The 27,633-nt window shown below is 42.1% G+C and overlaps 1 protein-coding gene and 1 long non-coding RNA gene across 2 annotated transcripts in view; both read left to right on the forward strand.

The window, feature by feature from the left end:
* The first annotated feature begins 2,168 nt into the window (after positions 1 to 2,168).
* Positions 2,169 to 5,326, forward strand: LOC109258506 (uncharacterized). Its single transcript, XR_002076339.2, has 3 exons — positions 2,169 to 2,444; positions 4,385 to 4,529; positions 5,027 to 5,326. It is a non-coding gene; the product is annotated as an uncharacterized LOC109258506 (long non-coding RNA).
* Positions 5,327 to 8,161: 2,835 nt separating this feature from the next.
* LOC109258541 (signal transducer and activator of transcription 5B) overlaps positions 8,162 to 27,633 on the forward strand; it is a 65,036-nt gene continuing 45,564 nt past the window's right edge. Inside the window, exon 1 of the mRNA XM_053893459.1 lies at positions 8,162 to 8,322. The gene's annotated coding sequence lies outside the window, so the exon portion shown is untranslated. The remainder of the gene's footprint in view (positions 8,323 to 27,633) is intronic.

Raw genomic sequence — 27,633 nt, forward strand, 5'->3', positions numbered from 1 at the left:
AGAAGCTGGGATGTCTGGGTCTCACACACACGTTTCCATGTGTGGCTGCAGCCTCTTAGTCTCATGGAGGAGGAAGCACATGGCCTCTGCCTGCTTCTTGCCTCCCTCCGGACCGATTCATTTGGCAGAGGAGGGCCAGACACACAGAGCTAGGAGACCACCTGGAACGAGAGTCAAGTGTCAGAGCTGGGAAGACCTGTAAAGATGATTTTACAAATGGGGAAACAGAGGCTGGAGAGAGGAAGAGACTTGGTCAGTGTCACACAACCTGTTAGCGGCAGATCCAAACCTACTGCTACACGGAGGGTAGGCCCACCTTGGCCTCTGTGCCCTCCAGCCTCTGGCTTCCAGAAGATGGGTAAGCCAGTTGTTGGGAGGAGATTCCTTGGGTTCCAAGTCCTCTGAGCCACATCTGGAGGACAGAGGACCACCCTTGCCGTGTACCCACTTCTAGGCATCTGGAGAAGGTGCTGTTGGGGTGCCAAATCCAGAGCGGGAGCTCTGCCTGCCCACCTCCAGGCAGCTGCCTGTCCAACCAGCTCCCCAGGGCCTGCAGGGGCCTGCTGCTCCAGCTGGCAGCTGCCCCCACCAAACATCTGGCTAGATTGGGCTGGGCTGGACTGGAAGGAGGATGGTCCTGGGTCCTAAAAAACCAGGACTGAGGTGCCAGTGAGCAAAACTGGAAGGGTTGGCCTAAGTGGAGATGCCCTAGCACCTTCTGTGAGCTCACATGCTGTGCCCCCACCTTGTGTCCAGTGGCTGCAGCTGTCCCCCCTCTCCCCCCCCGCCCCCACCCCACTGACTCTGACTCTCTCCCCATTTGCCCTCTACCTTTGAGGCCCTGAATCCCAATGTCCTTCACTGCATGTTGCCTCCTCTTGCTTTTTGATTCTCCTCCTTTTGATTCTTTCTCTCTAGGTATCTGTTCTGTCTCTGGTTCTTTGACTCTGTCTGGGTTTCTCTCCATTTCCTTGTGCCTCTGTCTTCCCTTTGCAACGCAGTGGGGGAGGAGGAGGAGCTTTGGAGCTTTCCCAGGATGGGCAAAGGCCACCCAAGGGAGTGAAGGAGGGAAGGGTGTCAAAGTTGGGTTGGGGGCAGAGGTGATTGTGGTCGTGGCTCCGGATAACACAACTACCCGGAAATGTCAAATTTGGGGTTTCTTTTTGCTTTCAATCCTCTGCTTTGGTCTCTGCTATTTCCCACCACAAAGCACCCTAGTGGTTTTAGGGGCCCAGACTATAGAGGAGAAAACTGAGGCCTCCGGGATGGGGTTCAGGAAGATCAGAAACTTTCTAAGGTCTGGACTGAGTTGGGATCCCAGGCCTCTGCTAATTGCCTCTCATTCCCAATTCCAAGACATAGCATTACATGGGCAGTGAGGAAGGATTTTTAAAAATCACACGGAATACATTCCCTAAAGGAAGACTGACCATAAAATATTATTAGGAATAACGATAATCCCTAGCCTCGTTTGTAGTTTGCACACCACGCATACAGCCTGAACTGAATCGTGGCACGTTGGCATACAAACATCGTTGTACTGATCTTTGCAACAACCTCAAAGGGAGGCAGAGTCACATTCATCCCCTTGGATTAGTCCAGAAAGGAGACCTGTCCACAGCTGTCTGGCCAGAAAGTGTACAGCTGACACCAGGACCCAAGTGGACGGCCCCACGGAGAGGTCTCGGGATAGCCTTCCTCAACTGCCGGCAACCCCAGCACATGCCACAGAGGGAGGACATCTCCTTTGGCTGGGCTAGCCCATCACGGTTCTGTGGCACGGAGTGAGGCACACCGTCTCCATGCCAGTCCGTTCCCCTGCTCTGTTGACCTGTGCGTTATATGAAGATGGGTTTAAGGTTATGGAGGAAGGGAAGAGTCATCCCGAGTCCCGTTTCTAGCCTGCCCTTGGAAACAAGGTTAGCCCAGAAGGCTGAGCTCATGCCCCCTTCCCTGGGGAGAACAGATCAAGGTCACCTTGACCTAACTGGCCCTGGGGGTGGAGGGAGGTGGTACAGAGATGTCTTTGTTTCCTCTGCTCCAAGTCCCTTCTTCAAGGAGAGTTCCCATCTTGTGGGAGCCAGAGGGGAGGCAGGGTGGGGGTGAAGAGCCTTCCCAAGAAAGCTGGAGGCATTCCAGGAAGTATCTCTGTGCCGGCAGAAGGAGAGCTGAAGCCTTGGGCTTAAACCTCCGGCTTCTCCCACCGCCCCCACCCCCACCCCCACCTTGCCTCTGCTGGGATTGTCTGCTTTCTCTCCAGCCCCGCCCCCAAAGCTCCTGAAAGGGGGGGGGGGAGGGGCGCACAGGCCCACACTCAGCATATACAGCACCCCTAAGACCACACTGTCCCTGCCTCTCCCGTCTCCATATCCTGGTACCTCCCTGTAGAAATGCTGTCCCCAGCTGTTCCCATTCTCATCCCTGGAGACACAGCAGGACCGAGGGTAAGTAATTCTGTGTGAATCTGGGGGAGAGGAAGGAGTTGCTGGGTCCTGGGTGAAGCCTGTCTGCCCTTCCTGCCTCCGTCCCTTGTCCTCTACCCCTCTTCAGGGAAGTCAGTTTACAGTGAAGTTACCAGAGAACACAAGGCCATCCTGCCTGAGGCACAGCGACACTGCTCCGTTTCTGAGAATAGGGGCGGGAGGGGTACAGGACACACTGGGTGGGTGGGAGGGAGAGCCTGTCCAGCTGCCCGAGCCACCTGCCCAGGGAGAGCCACCTGTGGAACAAGGAGAAGAGGGGGTGCAACGTCTGTGCTTAGCACACATTTCCTCCCCAGTCGGGAGAACAGGATGGAGCCCAGCCTTTGCTGTTCCTTCTCACTACACAGAAGGGTCCTGGAGCCCTGGAGCCTGGGGGGTGGAGAGAGGAGAGGTGGGCACAGAGCTGGGTCCCCGAGCAGGGCTGCCAGCTGTCTTGAGGAGAGCCCTGGCTGGAATCTGGCTCCCATCCCGTTCCACGAAGACCACCAGGTCTCTCTTCTCACTCACCTCATTTCTCCTCCTTCCGGGCCAACAAGAAATCTCCCGTGCCTTAGCCAGCCCAGTAGCCAACCTCAAGCCCTCGGAGGGACGTGCGGGAGAGGACTCCTTCCCTGCTACCCCCACCACTTGGCCACTTTCCTTAGTTATGACTAGAGGGGCTTCCTTTCTCCCTGTCCCTGGTTCTCATTGTTCCCTGGTGTATTATGTCACAAACCCACCCACATCTTCACTGCCGACTCCCCTGCTCCCAGCCTCCAAAATTGGCTCCCAAATGATGTCCAGGCCAATGCTCCATCCCTGCCTTGCTGGCTACTGCCCTGCTCTTCTTTTGGTGCTGAAATCCACCCTACGCATGGGCCTTCCCTTTACTCCTGCTCCAGTCATGCAGTCCCCTAGTCCACTGGCCTCTCTCACTCCAAGCTATGCCCCCCCCCCCCCCGCCATTCCACCTACCTGGAATGCCATCCTCCCTTGGCCATCTGGTAACATCCTCCCCCCTTTTCATGGGGTCAGTGTGGTGTAGAGAAAAATGCAAAGACTTTGGACCTGGTACAAAGCCTGCTCTGCTGTGTGACTTTGGGCAGGTTAGTCTGCCTCTCTGGGCCGAGCCACCTCCTTTGTAAAAGAGGAACAGCAAGAGCCATCTCGTAGGATTGCTGTGAAGGATTGTCAGTCACAGCGATGAGCACCTAAGAGGTGTTCAGGGACCCTGGCCAGTGGAGGTAGTAGGCATTTTCTCCTCTGCTGTCCTGCAGCTCTCAATCCTGTACTTCAGGCCGCTTCTTGTGGCTCTTAACTAGTTGCTGAAAGGGCTGTGTTCCACTGCTTGGTTCCTAGTAGAGGCTTCACAGATATTTGTTGGCTTAGTGAGGTTCCCTCAAACAGGACAGGGCTTCTCCACGCTCTGACACCTCCGGGGTTCCCTTACACTAGTACAGACCCCTGTTTCCCTTTCACACATCCTGACCCACAGCACCCAGAAGGCTCTCTCCTCTCTCATCCTGGCCTCTGCCAGCTCTAGTCCCACTTGACCTGCTTTCCTGCCCATGGCAGCAGCAGCCGCCGCCTTATCCTTGTCTGGTGCTGGGCTGACTTTTGAGTTCTTTTCTTTTCTTTTTTCTTTTTTTTTTAAGTTTATTTATTTTTGAGAGAGAGAGAGAGGCAGAAGATGAGCAGGGAGGGGCAGAGAGACACAGAATCCGAAGAAAGCCCCGGGCTCCGAGCTGTCAGCACAGAGCCCGATGCGGGGCTCAAACCCATGAACCATCAGATTATGACCTGAGCCGAAGGTGGCCGCCTAACTGACTGAGCCACCCAGGTGCCCCTTGAGTTCTTAGTCCTACCCAGCGAGCCAGCAAGATATTGCCTGGGGTGATGCTCTCTTCTCTCCTCTGTGTCAGCCCTGCCATCTCCGGATAATGCAGCATTGCCCTGGAGCTCTGGGTGGAGAGGGAAGGCTGACCCCGTCCCAGAAGCCAGGTGGGAGCCCCTTCAGCTTTCCAGAGAGCCAGCCACCCCTTTAGTTCTTGCTGGAAGGGAGCCCAGGTAAGTGAGGTGCACAAGGGCAAGACAGAGAGTATGTGAGAATCCCCAGGCGAGTCTAAGGACCTGCGCCTCCATTGCTCACATCCCATCTCCCCACCCTCACCTCACCCCCGTCCCAGGCCCTCCTGGCCCAGCAAGCTGGCTGGGGTTGGGCTGAAGGAAGGAAAGAGAAACATACATTTATCAAATGCCTTTTCTGCAAGCCAGCCATGACGCTTAGTTACTTTCACAAACATTGTCTCTCCACTTTCTTCACTAAAAGAAAGTTCATTTTCCTAATGTTTTAGTTATTTCTTTAAGTTTTATTTATTTAGGTAATCTCTACACCCAATATGGGGCTTGAACTCATGACCCTGAGATCAAGAGTTGCACGCTTTTCCAACTGAGCCAGCCAGGGGCCCCTTCCTAATATTTTAATAGGTAGTATAGCGCATGGTATAAAACTCAGACGATTCAAAATGGTGAAGAATTAGTCTTTCTCCTTTCCTGTCCCCTAGATCCCCTCTGCAGGAGCAACCACAATTACTCCAGTCTTGTATGCATCCCAGAAAGATTCTATGCATTTGCAAATGTCTATTATACTTTACTTCCCATGACTCACACAAGAGGGAAAATGAGGCCCTCAGAGAAGTGAAGTACTTTGACTAAGGTCACACAGCTGGTAAGTTGGCAGAGCTGGGATTTGGAAGCAGATCTAACTGAAAAACTCAGCTCCTTTCACCGCCCACGCTCTGGCAGAGGTAAGCCCTGGCATTGACAAAGCCTCTCCTGAACCACTGGCTGTGACAAATCTCCATTCTAAGGCCCTGGAGATCTGCCTTCCTGTCCGTTGAATGTCCAATGCCTGTATTGACTTAATAAGGAGGAGTCATGCCCCTATGAAAGAAAAGTTCCCACAAGGGTCCTTCCTTCTGTGTGGCTGGTGGTTCCCCAGGGACAGCCTGATTCCCAGGGTTCAGAGCATTCTGGAGAAGGAAACCACATGAGCATGGGTCTCTAACTAGAGGGGGTTGTGGCTGTGGTTTCAATGATGTTTCCAGAAAATGGCCTACGTTCTCCCTGGGGGCAGGCTGGGCTGAGGGAGGTGTGAAGTAGGAGCTGTTTTCTGTGGTAGCCACATGCTTGTCCTCCAGAGCAAGGGAAGGAGGCTCAAGTCAGTCCCCGGTTGAGAGTAGGCTGGACATATGGACAAGGGCTACCCACCAGACTTCCAGGCTCTCCCCAAGCGTCGTTCTCTCCTGGGTCAGGACAGGGTTGGCTAAGAGATGACCAACTCTCTCTCCAGTGGATGTCACTACATCTCTGGGTATGTCTCTGAGAACTTTCTATATGGGCTCTCTGTAGGGCTTTCTGGATCCTAGCTTCCTGTTCAGTTTCTTTCTTTCTAGGACTCCTTCTGTGTTATGTCTCAGTCTGGTGTTTCCTCCACGTAGGGGACTATGTCCCTGAGGCCCAAGAGAAGAAGCTCTCACCTCACCCGGATTGGCAAGTAGGGAGGGTGCTAGACCTTCCTTCCTCTCAGGTTGACAATGTTCTTGTTTTGCTGAGGTAGTCACTCAGAACATTCTGTCCTTCGTGTCTGTGCACACAGCCAGCCAGATCTAGCTTTGTGCATAGTGGTCAGTCAGAGATGGGTTATGAGACGAAGGAATAAAGAGGTGTACCTGCCCCACCCTCCAGGGCACCCTGCGGCTATCTGTCAAGGCAGCTGGATCCAGTCCTAGACCTGACCAGTCCTAGGAAGAGAGGTGTAAATCTTAGCCTTTACTGAAAACAGTAATAGTAGTTAACAGCTGTATAGTGCTTTAAGGCATTTGAAGCCCTATACACATATTACCTCACTTAATTCCTACAACAATGCTACAAGGTAAGTCCTATTACTATTACCACATTACAATGAGGAAATTGAGGCCAAAAACTTGCTTAAGATCACACAGCTCGAGGAGGTGACTGCTTTTAGATTCTTTGCTCTTAATTACTACACAGTCCTCCTGGTTTCCATTTCTATTCCTAGAGTGGAGAGTTTGTTCCTCAAATGTTTATTGGGTGTCTGCTCTGTGCTGGGCAGGGGGTGGATTTAAAGGTACATGGGATATCGTGTGCTGGCAGGGGTAGAGAGACATATAAACAAGAGATTGTCCTTCAACACTAGAGGTGCCATAATAGGGGCATGAACATCAGGGAAACAGGGGGAGAGAGGTTCTCACTGCCTGGACCAACTGTCACCGAAGGCAGGGGGTACATTCCAGGCAGAGGAACAGCACGTGTGCAGGTGCAAAAACTTTCGAGAGAAATGCAGTGTGCTCAAGTGTTGAAACATCTTGCACAGTGACTGCCAGAGAGGTGCCAGAATGCTCAGTGCTGGTGCTTCCATCCAGCTTCCTGCTCCAGCCTGTCCTCCTGGTCCAGCCTCCAAATGCCCTGCACCAACTCTGGGCAAAGCACTGTGCCAGGTGTTGGCCCAGAGTGTGGGATAGAAGCAGTTGCCTGGGTGGGGGAGAAGGACTTTGTGATCAGCTACAGACACAAAGATCTTTGTGGCTGGTGTTATTCTGGAGGGGAAGGGAAGGCTGCTGGGAAGAGCTGCCAAAGGAGGATTATGGGAGAGCTTGGGGCCTTTCAGATCTTGGTCATCTCTGGACATGAAGATTTGCAGACTGTAGGGAAGGGAAGCTCTGGGTGTATGTGTGGAGTCCTTCTCCTTCTGCCCCTGCAGCTAGGTTTCTGGAGATCTGACATGCCTTGCTTTGGTGCTGGCCCTTGGCGGGTTGCCAGGGAAACGGTTGGCCAGCTCCAGAGATGTAGCCAGAGGAGAGTGGGTGACTCAGGCTGCCTTCTCAGATACCACACCCCCTCCCCATTACATGGAAAAGGCTCTCAGAGACCCCTTTCCCTGGATCTTACAAAGGTGATGGTGCTTATTCTTCCTTCTCTTGGTAACGCAGCCAGTCCCTCCCCGAAGCTCTAACTGGCGGGAGCGAGCAAAAGTCCCCAGGGAAGGAGATGGTGTCAGACGCCCCTTCCCCCCGCCGCCCCTCCTCCTCCATTCACTCTGGAACAGTGGACCGATCCAGTTGACTTGGGCGAGTGTAAACTCCCGCTGTGTCCATTCAGGCTTTCCGCCCGGATGGTAAGCGGCAGTTCTGGCTGAAACGCCCTCCAGGGAGCAAACCCGGGATAATTATTGATGGGGCAGCGGTGGACTTCTGACCTGGGCCTGGGAGGGATAGGACCCGGAACGTGGGCCTCAGCCCGGGGGAAGGGCGGGTGGCGGGCCGCGGAGGGGGGTGCCAATCAACGCGACCACAACAGTCTGGCCCGAGCCCTGCTCGTGGTGGTCGAGTCGACCCAAACAAAGCAGCATGTGCTCGTGGCCCCGGGGGACCCGGCTCGGGAGCCGAGAGGGGACGCCACCCGTCTGAGCGACAAGGGGCTGCGCGTGGCGCCAGCGCCTCCCCACCCCCCCAACCCCTCCGCTCCCAGCCCGGCGCGCCGAGGGGTTCCGGGTCCTTCCAGGGCGGCCGCGGACCCGGTGCGAGGGACCACGGGGCTCGCGATCGCGCGCCGGGCGGAACCAGGAAGCGGCGCGCGCCGGCGCGGGGCGCGCTCGGGCCTCGGTGCGCGAGCGGCGCGCGCGCCCCCGCGGGTCCCGGCGTGAGGAGACTCGGCGGCTGGAGCCGTCACCCCGGGCGGGGACCCTGCGCAGGCGACTACGCGCGGCGGCCCGGCCGAGGGAGGGAGCGAGCGAGCGGGCGGGCGGCGGCGGCGGCTGGCGCCCGAGGGGCCGAGCGAGGTAGGAGCTGCGGGGCGACTCCCGGGCTCAGGGCCGGAGAGCGAGGCCGGGGAGCCCGCCCGGGCGGGGCCCCGCGCCCCGGCCGCCCAGACGCCCGGCAGGGCCGCGCCGCCGCCATCGCTCCGCGGGCCGGGAGGCGGCCTCGGTGACTGCGCGCCGGGGGCGGGGGGCTCAGGGGGCGAGGGCGCTGGGGGCGCGCGAGGGGCGTCGTGCCGCGGCGGTGGCGGGCCGAGGGTGTGGAGTGTGGGGACCGTGCGGGCGCGTGTGTCGGGGTGGGCGTGTGAAGGGCCCCGGCGCCGACCCCCGCCAGCGGAGGGGGCTGCTGTGGGCCACCTCACACCTCCGGGTTGCAGTGCCAAGTAGCCGCTGGCGTCCCCTTGCTTTTTCTCCTTTTTCGAAAGAAGGATCTGCGACTCCCGGGGGTGGGATGAGCTCGGGGGGTGCCCGGTGGGGTGGGAGGTGTTCGCCTAGCCTCGAGGAACAGTGCCTTATAAGGAGTCAAGACAACAAATACGAATGTTTCCATACGGCTCTGGGGTGCGGGATCCCACATCAGGACCCGCCAAGGCCCGGGCTGGTGCGTGTGGCGGTGGGATGTGGCGTGCCCTTTTTTTTTTTTTTTTTTTTTGCTAGCCGGGGCTAAAGAGTAAAAAAGTGCGCCTGGTGTCGGGGTAGATATGGAGAGTCGGAAGGGGAGTCGTGGTGTCACAAAAGCTGGTCTGAGGCTGAAGGAATCTGGCAAGATGGTCACGCTGATCAAAGAGGAAAGAACTTGTGTGGAGCAAGAGGCGTTTGCAAACACTTGTAGCCAGCAGTGATGGAAAAGGCGAGGAAGAAAAACAAGTGTCAGCTTTTAGGAAGATGAGATTAGTGAAAACCACAAGAATGTTAAAGGCAGAAAGAGATAGCGATCCTCTCTTTCCCGGAGAACCATGCCCAGTTCTTTTTCTTCTTGTCCCCCATGCTCCTGTCAGACCTTTATATCAAACAAATAGTACTGAAAGTGGGTCATGGAATGTTAAGAGCTGGAAAGGACCCTGGCAATGATGGCGCTCTCTTTTATTGTACAAATGAGGAAACTGAGGCCCCAAGTAGATGGAGAAGGTGATCTGCTCGGTTCACGCAGCTGTTCAGTCGTCCTGGGACTGAAATGTCGGTCTGAGGACTCTTAGATCAGTGCTCTGCCCAAAACCCTATGGAGTAGTGGATTTTTGCCTAAATACAGTTCCATTAATTGTCTCTGGAATGTCCTTGGGAAATGCCCCTTGAAAGGGCCGTGTGTCGCCAAATTATTAAACTGAGCTTTATGTCATTTTCTCAGTGTTCAAATGATGTTTATCATCCACTGATATCTTAGGTTTCCAAAGTGGTTGGATAGCTGCCTGGGCCATAATAAGCTTTCAGCTGTTGTGTATATTACCTCAAATAATTCTGTTATTGTTCGATGAAGATAATATAATTTTGCCTCTTTCTTCAACATTCTTCTGTTATGGTTCATTTGTTTATATTGTATTGTTTATATTTAATGGCTGTTAGAAAACAACGTGTTTTATTTTGTGTACCTTTCACATTTTTCTAATTTTATGTCGTAACACCGTGAACATTGGATCAGTTCTGATCATTTCACATGGTGGAATCCTATTGATTGACCTTATATCAAGGCTTTGGGTTTTTTATTTGTTTTGGTACCAATTTCCATCTCATGGAAGATTACAGTTGTTAGAATTGATAGTATAAATGGGAGAAGGGGCTGCCAATTTTAAGAAAAATTTACCATGAGACAATTTGTGATGTCTGTCCCGTTCAATTAAAACACCACCACACCTTTGGTCAGGTAAGTGTTATCTAGTAGATTGCTTGTGTTCCGTAGCCTTTGGAAGATGAAAATTTCAAGCACCTGGTTGAGATACAGGGAAGGAATGGAGAGATCTTTTTTCAAAAAAGCAAAACCTCAGAAGCAAAAAAAAAAAAAAAAAAAAGAGTTGATTTCTATCACTAGCAGTTTGGTTATTGCATAACTTGGAGCTGAAGTACATAAAATCTTTGCTGTATACCCAACTCAACAAATTATCCCACCTTCTCCCTAGTCCTGGCCTTTTCAGCATTCATGTTTTTGCCAACAGGATATTAATATGGATTGTATTAAGAAATTTAAGGTGGATGTATTTCTTCAATGGGTACTCCCTGATATATGTGATAGAAGGTGGGGGGGGGGGCGGGAAGTGCTATCATTGTTTGAAGTGTTACAACATAAATATTTTGGTCAGCACTTCCTATTGTGTCCCAACTTCTCATTTCATCTTCATTTGCTTGCTCTCAATTGATTTTTTAAAATGTTCTTTACATAGACAAAAACCACATCAAGACTAGCAAAGGGTGTCATTATTGCTCTTTTGGTACTTATGTCAAGTTTTTCAAGTTATATTAGTGTTGGTTTTCAAGTTATTTGTGATTTGTGTTAGGTTTATATTTATGAACGTGCGTGTGGTGGTTCATTTGGCTTGTTTTTATGTAGGTAGGTGATAGAAGCAGTCTTGTAAAAGGAATATGTTATAAATAGGTAAATAACACGTGCAAGATTAGATTGCAGGTTGAGGGTAGAATCAAAGGAATCTTACTACTGCCCTGTAAACATGTGTGTATCTCATAAAAGTATTCACAGATCTCTGGATGTGCTACCTACCAAGTGAGACATTTTTTCCCCTTCTATTAGAGTGCAGTAGATTACCGCATTATTCCTACAAAAAAAGGAAGCAAAAAACTTCCAGTTTTTATTAACTGGTTTTGAGTATTTGAAACTTATTCTTTTAACAAGTTAATTTGACAGTTCCAGGTTACTGAGTTCATAATAAAGTGGCAGAATACTTTGACTCCGGAACTTAATAAAAATTATCTTGAAAAGTTAGCTCTCAAGTGTCACTGTCCCCAATTTTGTGTAGTGGTTAAAGGAAAAAAAAAAAAATTCTTTAAGTCTTGGCTTTGTTAATAGAAATGTTCTAAAATCAGAAGTATTTTTTCCCCTGCAATGTTGGAAACACAACAGTTTTATGCTTATTTCTGGGAATAAGAAAGTCAAATTTAACAATCTAGTTTCCATTGATCAGACAGTTTTCTGTGCATTTAAGTCATGAGTATCACAGTGATAAAAACTTTTTAAAAAAATTATATTCATTTTTAATAATTTTGTCTTTATTTTAAGTAGAATATTGACATCGGATGTTTTCTTCTTATGATGATCCTGTTACTGAAACACTTAAGCCAGTTTGGAGAAGACTTTATGTATGTAAATCTATGCTATTTTTACTGATCAAAGAGAGGAGTACTTTACAGGAGTTAGATTTTTAGTTGGTTAAATACCCTCACTTTTGGTGTTTTCAGGGTTTTAGATGACGTTTATTACTTTTGTTAGTTTTGGTCACACCCATGACTTCCTTGGAAGGTATCTTTGAGGTTTGGTTTCCTTTTTTTTTTTTTTTTTTTAATGGTAATATTGGGGTGGGGGTGCTTCCTGTTTGTATTTTCAAAATTAGGTCCACATATTAACTTTCTTGTAGTGTCACATTTTTATTTTAAACATATAAAGCATCAGATGCCATGTGGTTTATCTTTGTCCATTTTACTGCTTTATGACTCCCTTCCCGAACTCAGACTAAATACCCAGTTGGGAAGGCAGGACATTCCTGAATCTTTTCCCAACTGAAGGACTCTTACAACAACAAAGGTGCAAGGAACAGAAAAATGGGGCTGTAGCTATCCGTTTCCTTCCAGGTACCTACATAATGTATGTACTAAGAGTTGAAATGTGTTCTGTGGAGTCTTGAAGGTCAGAGTTTTAAAGAGGGCTTGCCTTGGGCTTATGTAATATAGAACCCGCCTATTAACTAGTGACTATAGCAGTTTTTCTGACCAACTTAAGTCGTACAGAATGTCATGGAGAATTTAAATAAGAATTAGGACAAATTTAGGGTATGGTAGTAGAACTTAGGAGAAATCACCCTCAGCCATAAAACTCTTCCTTGACCCTCCCAGATAATTTTTACATAGTATGTCACCTTTAACATAAATGTTGGAATACAAGTTATGTGGAGCCTTGAGAAGTACATCCTTGAAAGAAGTACATATAGTATTGTTCCAGTGATTAAAGCAAGTGGCCTTTTCCTGACCCTCAACTAACTTTGTTCTAAGAAGTATAAATGACTAAATAGACTCCTGATTAAATTGGAATTCAAACATGTTTGCAGTTTAGGGACAGTTTATCTCTCCTAAATTTTATTTTGGATCACATTACTGAAGGCAATACTGCATTAGCATGTTGCACAGTTATGCGTAGTGCACTTTGTAGTCGAGTTTAATACAGAATGTCTTGACCTCCCACTCCCCCCCCCCCCCCCCATATTCAGTAAAGGAGAGTAATAATTTGTCACACACTGGATATTTTCTTCCCTGGATTTATTTGTAACAATTACATCTATTTCCCATGTATTATAATACTTTTAAGATGAAAAATACATGTATTGATTCATAACGTTTATCTTTTGGAAGCTAGCTTGCAAGATCTATTCCGACACTCACCCTCCATTTATTCTTCCATTGCTCTTGGCACTCTTAACTTTTTTTTTTTAAAAATGTTTTACAGATTTCTGTTATGAAGAGAAATATCTCCACATTCTATGCACTGCTAGTTTTTTGAGGTGCTTGTGCTGACTCATTTTTTAAATTCTACTAAGATATAGAGTATGGTTTGAGAGCAGTAATGAGATTCTCAGAAAATATGAAAACTTTCCTTTCTGACTAGTTAGAGAAAGGTTGGGGAAGACAAGGGGAAATACATCAATGAGCCAATCAATTATTGTTATTTGTTGGGATTAATTTGATGACTAATATTTTCTTTTTTTTATGTTTTATTTATTTTTGAGAGAGAGAGAGGCAGAGAGAGAAAGAGAGAGGTAGAGAGAGAGAGAGAGAGAGGCAGAGTGAGAGGGAGACACAAATTCCAAAGCAGACTCTAAGCTCTGAGCTCTCAGCACAGAGCCCCCCACACAGGGCTCGAACTCATGAACCGTGAGATCATGACCTGAGCCAAAGTCGGATGTTTAACCAACTGAGCCACCCAGGCGCTCCGATGACTAATATTTTCAATGCCCATCAGGCTAGTAAAGTGAATTTGGCTTTACCCTGCAATGGTGTAGGACAAACCCAAGTATTTTCTAATACTGCTTGTTTTCCCCTTGTAGGGGATTTTTTTCTGCATATGGGAGATCAAGCCAGAGTTACTAATAACAGCCACATCCATGGTTTGTATTAAAAACAACTATTTACCACTGTGGGCTATAGCTCTACCTACCATGGGCTCATCTGGAAAGATGTACTAGTTATCTATATAATAATTATGCCCTCTTTCAAAAAGTGATCAGAAAATTAGTTAAAAAGTACTTCAAATTAGGTCTAAAACTTAAAAGTAGAAAGATAATAAAAATGATACCTAACATTGTCCACTTACAGTGTGCCAAGCAGAGACTATTATAAGCTCCTACCATGTTTTAACTCATGATCTTCAGAGGGTGGGTATTATTTTCAGATGAAAGATGAAGAAGTGGCAACAGAGAAGTTGAGTAACTTGTCCAAGGTCACATTGCTAGTAATAATGGCAGAGCTGGATCCAGACCCAGACCAAGCTGATTCCAGAGACTGTGTTCCTGACCACTGCACTGCAAAAGGACACTTGGTTTCTTTGAGACTTCTGTTTCTTTATTTGTGTTCCCAAATGGACTCTTGTTTGTTTTTAATAGAAAAAAAATTATATGTATTTAGAAATTTTTAAAGTTTATGAAGGTAATTGTAAGTATTTTTCCAACTAATGTATATAATCCTAGTGGAAATTATGTAAAAACAGAGAAGGTCTTAATTCTAACTATAAATTTCCTTTGTTGTTCTTCCACTAACATTACCATATACATCATGGGAGAAGAGCTATAAGCTATCTCCTTGGCCTCTCATTACAAACAAAAGGATCATTTATGCCAGTTTAGCATGTAACATGTGTTTGTTGACTGAAAATGCAAGTATCCAGCTCATTTTATTTACAACTTTATTTTGAAGGGGTTTGCAGCCCTCTTCTTGTTTTATTGAAGCTTTTTAGAGTTACTAATTGTGATTTCTGAGATAGAAGGACTAAAGAGTTTTAATTTGGGAAGTTAATTTTTAAGGCAACCAAAGCAATTATTCTGTATTTTAGAGCTATGCAAAGGCCATTGGAAACTAGTCTCAGAAATGTATTCCATTTTATATGTGATGGTCTCAGCATTTTTCCTTGGAGGTAGATTGTAAAGTTAAATCTTGGGGCCAAAATTTATTACCCTAAAGTGTGCTGATTTGAATTTGAGAGGTCAAGTCAGGGAGGAGAAAAACTTCAATTCCCTGAGCAGAGAGTATAAACTTGTTCAAATAAACAGAGGATGTTGTCTTCCAGGATTGTCAAACTGTCACCTTTGACCAGGGTTGAATTTTCTTTGAATGTTGACAGAAGTTACAATGTCAGTGGAAAAAGCTTAATGTGAAGTATCTATAACTCAGAATTTCCTTATGTTTGTGTCAGTGAGATCCTACAATTAAAGCAGTTTTTTTTTTCTCTATGTGTGATAAGTTTTTAAAAACCTTCAGTGGGGTTTTCCAGCCTTTAGGTGAGAGTAAATTAGAAAGTTTGTGAAAAAACTATTTTGTGTTGTCTAAAATTCAGAGCCTGTAACCTGTGCAGATCGTTATGTTTTTATAAAGAATGGGACTTAAAAATTCAACCTGGGGAAAATGTTTTAAATAAGCTACATTCACAAATGTCATTGTAACATTTATAAATAGAAACTGTTGAGCCCTTAATCTGTTAAAGTACTAAAAATTAGAATTTATCAGGTTTGTAATATAGCATTCTATAATACAGTCATTTGTAGTTTGAACTAGGTAAACCATTCTCTCAGAAATAATGTTAATTCTATGTTTTTGTTTTGCTTCATGTATCTAAAATATTTTGGTAATCTTTTAGGCTTGAGAAAAATAGCAAACTAGAGATCTACAGCATTATACAGCTCTTTATAAAATGAGATGATCCACCTTGTGGATTTATGTTTTCACAATTTATGATCTGTTTCTGGTAGAAAGTGAGGGAGAATTATAGTGAAAATTGGACATAATAGAGCCTTATTCCAAAAGGTGTGGAAGGTCTAATACCTAGAGATGCAACGCACATATTCCTTCTTTTCGTGTTGTTGTTACTGTTTCCATTTTGTAATGATATATGGAAACCCTGAAACATATATATCCTAAGAATATTTTAAGGATGAGTTTATCTTGTAACGAGTTTAAATACCAAGTTAAAACACTAAATTCATTGTCATGTGTATAGATTTACCTTCCGCCTTAACTGTTGAAGGTATTAAAACAAAATAGAAAATATTTGGCTTCCTGAATGACATGGCTACAAACTTACATGCTGAGTTGGTGATGAAGCATGATTTCTTGATTTTGCAATACCAGAGCAGAGCACATAATTTGAAAGGAATGGGTCCTTAAGTAAGTTATTACCTTAAGCACACATTTTAAATTTTGTCCTAGAAATGTGACATTGTCAAAATTTATGGTTTTGAATTTTTATTACCCAAATGTGAGAGATCTAGTTTGAAAAGAACTTAGCATAATGTTCCTGTTCTATTGGTAAATTTGAAAAAGGCAAACATAAGAAATACCAATTGTGGCTTTTATGGAATAACTCATGAGAGGAAAAAAATACATAAGTGCATAAATATTAAAAACTTTCTTATATGAAAAAAAAAATGCCAGAAGCCAAAGATAAATGACAAAATGAGAAAAACACTGTAAACATATATGACAAAAGGTTATGAGTTAATATTATTATATATAAAGACTATATACCAAAAGTAAGAAAAAAAGTTGGGATGCCTGGTTGGTTCAGTCGGTTGAGCGTCTGACTTCAGCTCACGTCACCATCTCATGGTTCGTGAGTTCGAGCCCCACATTGAGCTCTGTGCTGACAGCTCAGAGCCTGGAGCCTGCTTTGGAATTTTGTCTCACTCTCACTCTGCCCCTCCCCAGCTCACACTCTGTCTGTCTGTCTCTCTTTCAAAAATAAATTTTTTTAAATACTATAAAGAAAATAATAAAAAAGATGGATCTCCCAAGGAGAAAATGAAAAAAGAAGAGATACAAATGGTCAATGTTCATATAGAATTATGTTCTGCACTGGAGATCAAGAAATGCAAATAAAAACAATGACATGACTTTTCCAGTTAACAGATTTACAAAACTAAAAATATCGAAAAAATAAAAGCCACGTTGCTTGGGAATGTGGAGAAACTGGTACCTTCATATTCGTTGGTCAGATGTAAATTGGTGCTTTTTTTGAAGAGCAGTTTGATATATATACATGTATTGAAAGCCTTAAAAGTGTACATATCCTTTGACCTAACAGTTCCATTTAGATAACATAATCTGAAATATGTGCAAAGATTAGTATATAAGGATGTTCCTCATAGTGTTATTGAAAATAACAACAAATTGGAAACAACTTCAGTGTTCAGCATTAGAGGATTAATTAACTAAATTGAAGGATATCTTATATAATGAAATACTATTTAGCCATTTCAAGTCATGTTATAAAACAATATTTAATGACTTAGGTAAAGTTTACAATATATTACTAAATGAAAAGGCAAATTGCAAAACAATCGCATACAAGTTGTACTTGGAAAAAAGTGTAGGCGTTAAAAAAATATTCTGGGTTCTAGGATTCTGAGTGTGTATATGTGTGGTTTCTAGTATCTTCCCGTTTTTCTGTAATAAACAATAATGAACAGGGAATACTTTGTAGTCAAGAAAAAATGTTAGTTTTAATGAATGGTAAAGAAAATATGAGAGAAATATGTATAATGGAATATTATTTGGCCACAAAAAAAGAAGGAAATCTTTCATTGCCATTCATGACAACATGGATGAATCTAGAGAACGTTACGCTAAGTGAAATAAGTCAGACAAAGACAAATGCTGTATGTTCTCCCTGATCTGTGGAATCTAAAAATATCAAACTCATAAAAAAAAAAAAAAAAAAAAAAAAAAAAAGCAGATGGGTGGTTGCCAGAGACAGGGGGCAGAGGACTACGTGAAAGTGGCCAAAGGGTACAAACTTCCAGTTATAAGATGAGTAAGTTCTGAGTATGTAATGTACAGCATGATGGCTATGTTAACTGTATTGTGTATTTTAAAGTTGCTAAGAGAGATTTTAAAAGTTCTTACCACACAGGCACACATATACAAGTTGTAACTATGTGAGGTGTTGGATCGGTTAAGCAACCTTAGTTTGACAATCATTTTGCAATATATATGTGTATCACATTATTACATTGTGTACCTTAAACTTACATGATGTTTTATGTCAGTTATATCTCAATAAAGCTAGGGGGAAAAGTTATTTTTAAAATGAATTTTGTGTGTTGATTTAGAATGAGAAACTTGTTTTATTTTCAGTTAGTATTTCCTTTTTAGGAGCAGAAAATACATAGTTTGTGATGTTTGTGTTAAATATTTGGCATAGTATACTTATTTGGTATGGTTTATGACATCTTTTGTTGAAGAACTGTATTAAAATCATTCTAATTACATTTAATGTTTTCAGAGTTAAAATAATTTGACTTGAGGACTGAGTTATTTCCTATACTTTGGAATGGTCCATATTTTTATATATAAGCTGATGGTGAATTATATTGTTTTATAAATGTGATAAAGAGATTATATTGCTTTACCTGTGTATGAGCTCTACTAAGTTACCACTCATTTCATATTGAAGATGTGTTTGTTTTTTTTCAACATTTGAAAAAATGTTTATTTTATTTTAAGGTCTAGTTTATTTTAAGTTCTGGTGACCCTAAACATTGTATTATTTCAGTATATTTTCTGTGTTTGCTTTTGTGTTGCTTTTTCTGTCATGATGATACCTACAAAGATTGCTAGGTTTATGGATTTTTGTCCTTGTAATTCCATTAGTCATGCTTAATGACTTCTCTAAATGTTTATTATGTGTTCATTTGGGAGTATCTGGTAAAGGAAATCTCTAGTGAAAGATACTTTCTCTTGGGTATATGTCATTGCTAATACAAGAGACTTGTGTTCTGCCTTAATTAAATTCACATTAAGTAGTTTCTTTGTAATTAAATTTAGTGTTTAAAAGCATTTTAACATTTTAAGAAGTTTAAAGAAGAAAGATGAAAATAAGTTACAACTTGATGTTTTAGGAGAATTCTGGAGCACAAGTATTTAGGTCTTAGCACTTTTGCAGCAAATAATATTACAATCTTAAAAAATTATATATATGTATTACATATGTATTACATATATATAATTTTTAAGGTTACATATGATTGTATATGTACATATATATGCACATATATATGATTTTTAAAGATTATATATGATTTTTAAGACTATATATACATATATATGTACATATGTATGTATGTATATACAATACGTATGTATGTGTATATGTATATATAGTATACGTGTATATGTACAATATATACACATATACATACATACATATACATATATATGTATACATATATATGTGTGTGTGTGTATATATATATATATATATATATATATATATATATATATATTTTAGGCTTATATATAATAAGCCTAGAAGATGACCTACTTATTTTTTTATTTTTTTAATTAAAAAAATTTTTTAAAGTAATCTCTACACCCAACGTGGGGCTTGAACTCACAACCTCAATTTCAAGAGTTGCACACTCTACCAACTGAGCCAGCCAGGTGCCCCCAACTTACTTACTTTATGTATAATACAACTTGGTAAAAATCTTACTTCACCTGGATTGTGCCTTGTAATTTATCATAATGGAACTTGCTGTGACAGAACTTTAAGTCAGTTTTGAGAAAACTAAAACATAAAAGAAATCATTTAGTACTTTTGAGTGCGTTTTAAACCTAAATCCATAAATAGTTAATTCAAATGTATAAAGACAAATAAATATTTTTGTGTATTAAAGATAAAACCACAAACATATTGCTCAAAATGCCTTCATAAATAGATCCTGTTGATATTATGGTTCCTTTTTGCTTATTCTTACCTCCTCTGCCTCCTGAAAATGTGATCAATCTTATTTAACCCAAAACTATGTTTTCCTTTGGCTTCAGTTCATTTATCATTGCTGATTTTCTCTGTAATCTGTTTTATCACTATGATATTATTGTGACCAGTTAGAATAATTCTCTTTCTTCTTTTATGTACCTGAATCACTTTTACCAAATTATGAGATATTTTGAAAATCCTATAAATTTGGAGCCTCAAATTTAGCATATATATTTTATAATATGGCATCAGTAAATTGTAGAATATATTTGAATATTAATATACAAAATGATTCATTGCTTTCTTCATTTAGAACTAGATACTTGATTGTGTTCTAGTCTTTATCTGATTTTGAGAGCTTGGTTATCCTCACAAAGATTTCTTTTCCAAGTCTATAAGTCTTACGGTTACCTCTTTAATGGAGTTCAAATATATGTAAGATTCAAAGTCTGTAGAAAAATTACTTCCTTCAGAAGTTAACATTATAATTTGTTTGAAATTCTGTAATCTGCTTTTTGTCCCTTAGCTGCCAGAGGGCTTTTTTTTTAATCAATAATTTATTTTTTAATTTACATCCAAGTTAGCATATGGTGCAACAATGATTTCAGGAGCAGATTCCTTAATGCTTCTTACCCATTTAGCCCACCCCCCCTCCCACAACCCCTCTAACAACCCTCTGTTTGTTCTCTATATTTAAGTCTCTTATGTTTTGTCCCCTTCCCTGTTTTTATATTATTTTTACTTCCCTTCTCTTATGTTCATCTGTTTTGTATCTTAAAGTCCTCATGAGTGAAGTCATATGATATTTGTCTTTCTCAGACTAATCTCACTTAGCATAGTACCCTCCAGTTCCATCCGTGTAGTTGCAAATGGCAAGATTTCATTCCTTTTGATTGCTGAGTAATACTCCATTGTATGTATACATACCACGTCTTCTTATCCATTCATCCATCGATGGACATTTGGGCTCTTTCCACACTTTGGCTATCGTTGATAGTGCTGCTGTAAACATTGAGGTGCATGTGCCCCTTCGAAACAGCACACCTGTATCCCTTGGATAAATGCCTAGTAGTGCAATTGCTGGGTTGTAGGGTAGTTCTATTTTTAATTTTTTGAGGAACCTCCATACTGTTTTCCAGAGTGGCTGCACCAATTTGCATTCCCACAGAGGGCTTTTTGAGGTTGTGTACATCTGTGTATTTAAAAACACTTCTGGGGCGACTGGAGTAGCTAGCTCAGTCAGTTGAGTGTCTGACTGTTGATTTCGGCTCAGGTCATAATCCCAGGGTCTTGGGATCGAGTCCTGCATCAGGCTCTGTGCTGAGCATAGAGTCTGTTTAGGATTCTCTCTGTATATTTGTCTCTCTCCCTCCCCCTCTCCCTCCCCCTCTCCCTCCCCCTCTCCCCCCTCCCCTGTTCATGCATACTCTCTCTCTCTAAAATAAAATAAATAAAAATAAATACACTTCCAAAGTGAGTAAAGAAATTTATTCCAAAATTTTCCAGTAATTGGGCTACCAATCAGGATAAAACTTAGTGAATATTTGTTGACTGGTAAATGAATGGGCTGTATAATCACATATGCTTTTAAGGCAAAATTAGACAAGATACCCCATTAAACTATATTTGCCAGAGATTCTTAACCATTTGGGGATTAGGGGACCTTTTGAGACTCTAATGCAACCATTGACTCTCTTCCCAGTAAAATACACATAAACATAAAATTTTGCATACATTTCAAGAGGTCCATGGACTCAGGTTACAAGCCCCTAATATAAACAAACAACCAGCCCTCCATTAACACAGGTGGTGGAGGTGGGCACATATGGAGAAGAGATAGATGATCTAAATTTATAAAATGTGGACTGACTTAGAAACCTCTAGTCTGATCTTGTTACCTGGGGACTCAAGAGGGACTTATTTTCCCCCAGGAACTCAATAAATATCAATCTACGTCAACATTTTAAAGGTCTGTATTCCATTGGATAGCCCCAGCATAATTTAGTTAATCCACTAATATCTATTCATGGATATTTAAGTTGGGGACACCTGGGTGGCTGAGTTGGTTAAGCGTTGGACTCTTGATTTTGGCTCAGGCCATGATCACAGGGTCATGGGATCAAGCCCATGTCAGGCTCTGTGCTGGTCATGAAGCCTGCTGGAGATTCTCTGTCTCTCCCTCTGACTCTCCCCTGCTTGCTTGCGTGCATTCTCATTCTCTCTCTCTCTCTCTCTCTCTCTCTCTCTCTCTTTCAAAAAAAAAAAAGATATTTAAGTTGTTTCCAGTTTTTCTCTTTTATAGACAACAGTGTGGTGCAGATTCTTAGTCTGAGTGTGTTTTTTGCATTTACTGTACCATCCTTTTAATGTAAGTTCTACAAGTGGAGTTGCTGAGCTCTCTGCATAGATAGTGCCAAACCACCCTCCCAAAAGACCACCCCAGTCAACATGCCTAACAAGAACTAGTTCATGAAGGGGATGGCCATTTCCCCACATCTTCCATAACTGAGCGTAGGTAACCTTCATATCTTTGCTAGTCTCTCATATTTGTATTTCTTTGATTTCCAGCAAGGTTAGATAGTGCTTCACATGTTTATTGGCCATTTTGTTTCTTTGTGATTTGCCTTTTTTTTTTTTTAACATTTATTTATTTGGGGGGGGGGAGGGGCAGAGAGAGGAGAGAGAATCCCAAACAGGCTCTGTGCTGTCAGCGTAAATCCCAACATAGGTCTCAATCCCACAAACCATGAGATCATTACCTGAGCCAAAACCAAGAGTCAGATGCCTAACAGACTGAGCCACCCAAGAGCCCCTGTGATTTGCCCTTGTATACAATTAGCCTGTTTTTCTATATAGCTGTTTGAGTTTTCCCAAAGATCTTTCTGTCTTGCATATTACAAATAATTTCCTCCCAGTTTTTTCTCTTCTTGGCTTTCAACTTTGTATAGTATTTTTTGCAGTACAAAATGTTAAATTTTTATGTTGTCTAACAGCTTTTTCTTCTCTGATCTGGTTATTAAGACATGCTTAGAAAAACCATCTCTACTGAGAGATTATAAAATTTTCATTTGTATTTTCTTTTAGAATGTTGTGTGGTTCTGGGTTTGGTTTTTGGTTTTTTTTTGCATAAAGTTTCTCCATCCATCTGGAATCTATTTCTCTGTAAGAAGTGAGGTGGGAATTGTAGCTTTGTTTTCCTGAAAACAGTATATTTAGTGGTCACTCACCATGTGCCAAGCACTGAGCTAAATGTTTTACATGTATTAACAATTTTAACCTAAATCGGTTCCAAATATCTGGCCAATTATCAAAAGAAAAAAATCCACCATTTCCCATCAGCTCCTTCTTTCTCTACTGATAAAGCACATGCTTATCATATATTCTAAGTTCTTATATCTGTTCAGATCCATTGCTTCTCTCTCCTGTTCCAGAGATCAGTTTGTCTCTGCATATACCACATTGTTGTAATTATTGGACGTTTTATTTGGATCATTACATTTTTTTTCAGAGAAGTCAGGTGAGAATTTTCATGGACTTCTTTGTTCTTTTTTTTTTTAAGTGTTTTTTTTTTTAATGTTTATTTATTTTTAGAGAGAGAATGAGAGAATGCGGGGGAGGGGCAGAGAGAGACTCCCACGCAGGCTCCACACTGTCGGTGCAGGCCCAACGTGGGGTTCTATCCCATGAACCGTGAGATCATGACCTGAGCTAAAATCAAGAATCGGATGCTTAGCCAGCTGAGCCACCCAGGTGCCCCTGGACTTCCTTTAAAATATGCATTAGGACAGATTTTTAATCTGACTCAAAGTGAATTTCACATTCTTTGAGTAGATGGTAGATAATCACCAGTAGTTCCATTAAAGATAACACTAGATTTAGTCTTAAACCTATCTTCCTACAGAGATGGTAACAGAAAGGTAATTTTTTAAAAACAATACTTTGTCCACTCAACTCAAATAGTGTAATTTGATTCTGACATCTCAGTAAGTATAGTAAAACTTTATTTTTTAAATTTAACTTAAAAGCTTAGGTTTGCTGGGGCGCCTGGGTGGTTCAGATGGTTAAGCGTCTGACGACTTCAGCTCAGGTCATGATCTCACCGTTTGTGAATTCAAGCCCCACACCAGCCCTCTGCTGTCAGTGCAGACCCCGCTTCGGATCCTCTGTCCCCCTCTTTCTCTGCTCCTCCCCCACTTGCACACTCTCTCTCTCTCAAAAATAAATAAACGTTAAAAAAAAAGAAATTGGGGCACCTGGATGGCACAGTCGGTTAAGCATCTGACTTCAGCTCAGGTCATGATCTCAGTTTGTGAATTCAAACCCCACGTCGGGCTGTGCGCTGACAGCTCGGATCCTGGAGCCTGCTTCGGATTCTGTGTCTCCCCCTCTCTCTGCCCCTCCCCCGCTCGTGCTCTGTCTCTCTCTCTCTCAAAAATAAATAAACATTAAAAAAACTAAAAAACAAAAACAAATAGGATCTCGTGCCCTCTGGGAACAGAAGCTATTCTTACCTGAAGAAGATGGTATTCCTAAAACTTCCTACCAGACCCCCACTCCAAAGTACACAGAAACGTACACATATGCACTTCCTTTTTGTTAAACTGCTACCCTGAGGCATGGTTGAAGCATTATCTACCTCCTGGAAGTCCTCTTTTTTTGAGAACAGGAGACTTGTCTGTGCTGTGTGGTAGCTGGTCTGGAGAATAGACAGGGGTAGAGGAATTATTTTGTTACTTAATGGTATTCCTGACTAGAAATTTTAACATCTTTTCCTTCAGAAACAAAATTATAAAGGGTAACTAAGTTTTCTAAGATTGTAGATCAACTGAGGTTTTGGGGTTTACCTAGGTATTTTTCATCTCTCTAGAACTTTGTTCCTATGGGAAAATGTTCCATGTTCCAAACAACACATGTGCAAATGAGTTTTGGAACATGAGTCCATTTGTAAGGTGATCGGGAAGAGGATATGGGGAAGATGTTGGGAGTTGCCTATTGTTTTTATTACAGAAAGGTGTAAGGGCCTGAGTATTGAACTTTGATGCGTTGACCTAAATTGTCTCGTCACCTCTATGACCCTACAACCCTGGAACTAAAACATAAAACAGCTCATTCTGTTGTAGGTGTAACTCAGCTATCAAATCACTTTTAGGTAGAGTTTTTTGTTATTTTGTTTTCCTTCTGTGTGTGTGTGTGTTGTTGTTGTTGTTGTTGTTGTTGTTTAAACTGAATTTTCCTAGAAAAGAAAATTTTTTGATCTTAGCTACTATTCATTTTTATGGTGTACATAAAGTTGGTGCTTGGAATTTGAGATCTTCTGGTTACAGATGAAATTTTTTCCTTTCAAAAGAGAGTTCTCCTCCAATATTAGTTTAATCTTTGGAGATAACCTAAGGAGGGGAGTAATTTTTTGTTCTCTGGAGATGAGATGATAACTCCAACTGTGTGTGAAAGACTGAACAAACAGAGCTTCAGAAGGCTGACTTGATAGAGAGATTCTAGAACCTAGTAATGCCTAAGCCCCGCTTCCTTCCATTCTTCAGTCTTTTCTACTTAGTTTATCTTAATGATCTTTTTAGATTTCTGATTGTAGAAGGAACCTTTGAAGAAATGGATGGAACTTCTATGTTGCTTTGAATATTGGCTGACCTCAAAGCCATATTAGTTGGCTTCTTAATGTTCAATAAAACATTCTAGCTCTTACTACTAGGTAGGCCTTAGGAACCCCTTTATTTTAGTTTGGTGTCTAAATACGTTAGTTATATTAAATATATATATTTTAGACATCCTGATAAAGTCTACTGAATATAAATTATTCCTCAATAAAATTGAGGATTATTTCCATAAAGAAAAAAATCCTTTTTTCCAAGTATGACAGCCTATTTTAGGATATTTAAGATATTTCCTTAAAAATGAAAGTTTTAAAAAATTGTTATGCTTTAGGGAGTCTGATTCTTTGGTTTTAAAATTCATTCTACTCATTATGTTGCACAAAAGATTGTTGTGTTGAATTGAGAAACAGGTGGGGCATTTTCAAGTATTTCAAAATATTTTTGTTATACCTAGGTTTTCACCCTAATGGTACTTGTTATTTTAGTAGAATGTGACCTATATTTTATTCCGTGGGAAAAAGAAGAAACGAAGTGTTTGCTAGTCACCTACCATCTTGTGCTGCTATGCATTGATAGGTAGAAACTTGAGTCCTATTGAGTTTTTAACTCTCTGCCCTATATTTTTAGTACCTTGTAGAGATGGAATCTGCAAATCATCTTTGAAAGATAAATGATTTGATTTGATTGTATCAAGCAGGAAAGCTATCCTCTATATCAAACTGAGTATCTTGAAAAAAAGCTAGACTAATACCACACTGAAATGATCTTAACTGTGGAATCCTTTATTAGACCTGATTTGTTTTGCATGTACTACATAGCTCCGTAGAGATGACCAGCTTTCAACAGGGATGAACAGATGTCCTGGTTTTATCAGAAATTGGTTGCACATTGCCAGGCCTTTCACAAAAGCCAGTCCTCAACCTCCATCTGATTTTGTTGAGGTGCTTTTCAAACTTTTCCCCAAATGTTGGTTTGAACACACAGACTTTTAGTGTTTACTTGTAAGATTTTGTAATAGTCAGGTGGTATCCTTTACACCCAACGGGGGAAAAAAAAAAAAAAAAAAAAAAAAGGAAAGAAAATTAAAAGGCAAAATTAGGAAGTATAGCATAGTGTGTGTTTATTTGAATTTTCAAGTGTTTAATATCTGATACTAGAGTCTAAGTTTAATAAAAGTCATGTCTGTTTTTTTCACTGCTGTATCCTCAGTACCTAGAACAGAACCTGGCATCTAACAGGTGCTCTTTATAAATACTTACTGTTTCTGTGAGGGGGGTTGATCCACTTTTGTTTACAGTAGACAGATACAGTAGACAGATACAGTAGACAGCCAAAAACATTGGCTGGTGTTGAAGAGACCTTAATTCCATTTCATTTATTCCCCTTTAATCTCAATGGACAGCGTGTGTATCCAGAGACCGCTTCAGCCCTCAGTAGGGCTGAAAGTGTATGCCTTTTACTGTGGAAGAAAAACAAGAGAGGGGAAAACCAATTCCCTATATTTCCTTTGGATTTCATTTACCGGTTTAACTAGTTCAGTTCCATTAAGTACATTTACATTGTCTTGCAACAATTGTCATGCACCTATCACTGTCTATCTCCAGAACTTTTTCATCATCCCAAACTGAAACTGTATCCATTAAACAGTAACTCCCCATTCCCTTCTCCTGCAGTCCCCAGTATCCACCATTCTACATACTTTCTTTAGAAGTTTGACTATTCTAGGTACCTCATACAAGTGGAATCATGTAACATTTGTCCCTTTGTGTCTTTTTTTTTTTTTTTTTTTTTGTCTTTCCCCTGAGTTTTTAGTTTTTGCTTTGTACCTAGACCTAGCCGGTGATGCATACAAAATAAGTATCCAGACAACTTAATTCAGCAGCTTGTTGCATACCACTAGGGGGTTATTAAAGCTTTGAAAATGTGATTCCTAATCTTTATGTCTGTAGGCTTATCTCCTCCAGGGCTTGCTGATAAACCTGCACTGACAGTAATAGCAGAGATTAGTCTTTCTTCATGTTTCATAAAGCAAAGTGTTCTCTTCTTATAGCCTGATGATGAACTGGAAAATTACTGGTACATTGTTGTAATTGTTTATACCGACATTAAGACAAACTCTAAGGGACAGCAGCTCTGAGAGAGGTTTAATTGTTGCTTCATTAAAAAAATATGTTCATAACTTGTTTCTTTTCTGTTTTCTATTCTCATTATATCTTCTCGTTCCTTCCCTCCCTTTCCTTTCCATGCCTTCCTTCCTCCCTTCCTCCCTCCCTCCCTTCCTTCCTTCCTTCCTTCCTTCCTTCCTTCCTTCCTTCCTTCCTTCCTTGTTCCTTCTTTCTTTTTCATTATTATTTTCCTGAGTAGTTGCTGCAGAGACAAGCAGATGCTATGGCCCAAATATAAATAAAACAGTCCACGGCTTTCTATCATTCTACCTGGAAGGAGAGGGAGAAAGAGAGTAAGAGAACTAAACTGAAGGAGGAAATATCCCTAAGTTTTTTAAAGGACAGAACCTGGTGTGTTGAGAGAAAAGAGAAATATACTGCT

This window comes from Panthera pardus, unplaced genomic scaffold (genome assembly GCF_024362965.1).
Source record: "Panthera pardus isolate Hobbes unplaced genomic scaffold, ASM2436296v1 HiC_scaffold_3, whole genome shotgun sequence".
NCBI lineage: Eukaryota > Metazoa > Chordata > Mammalia > Carnivora > Felidae > Panthera > Panthera pardus.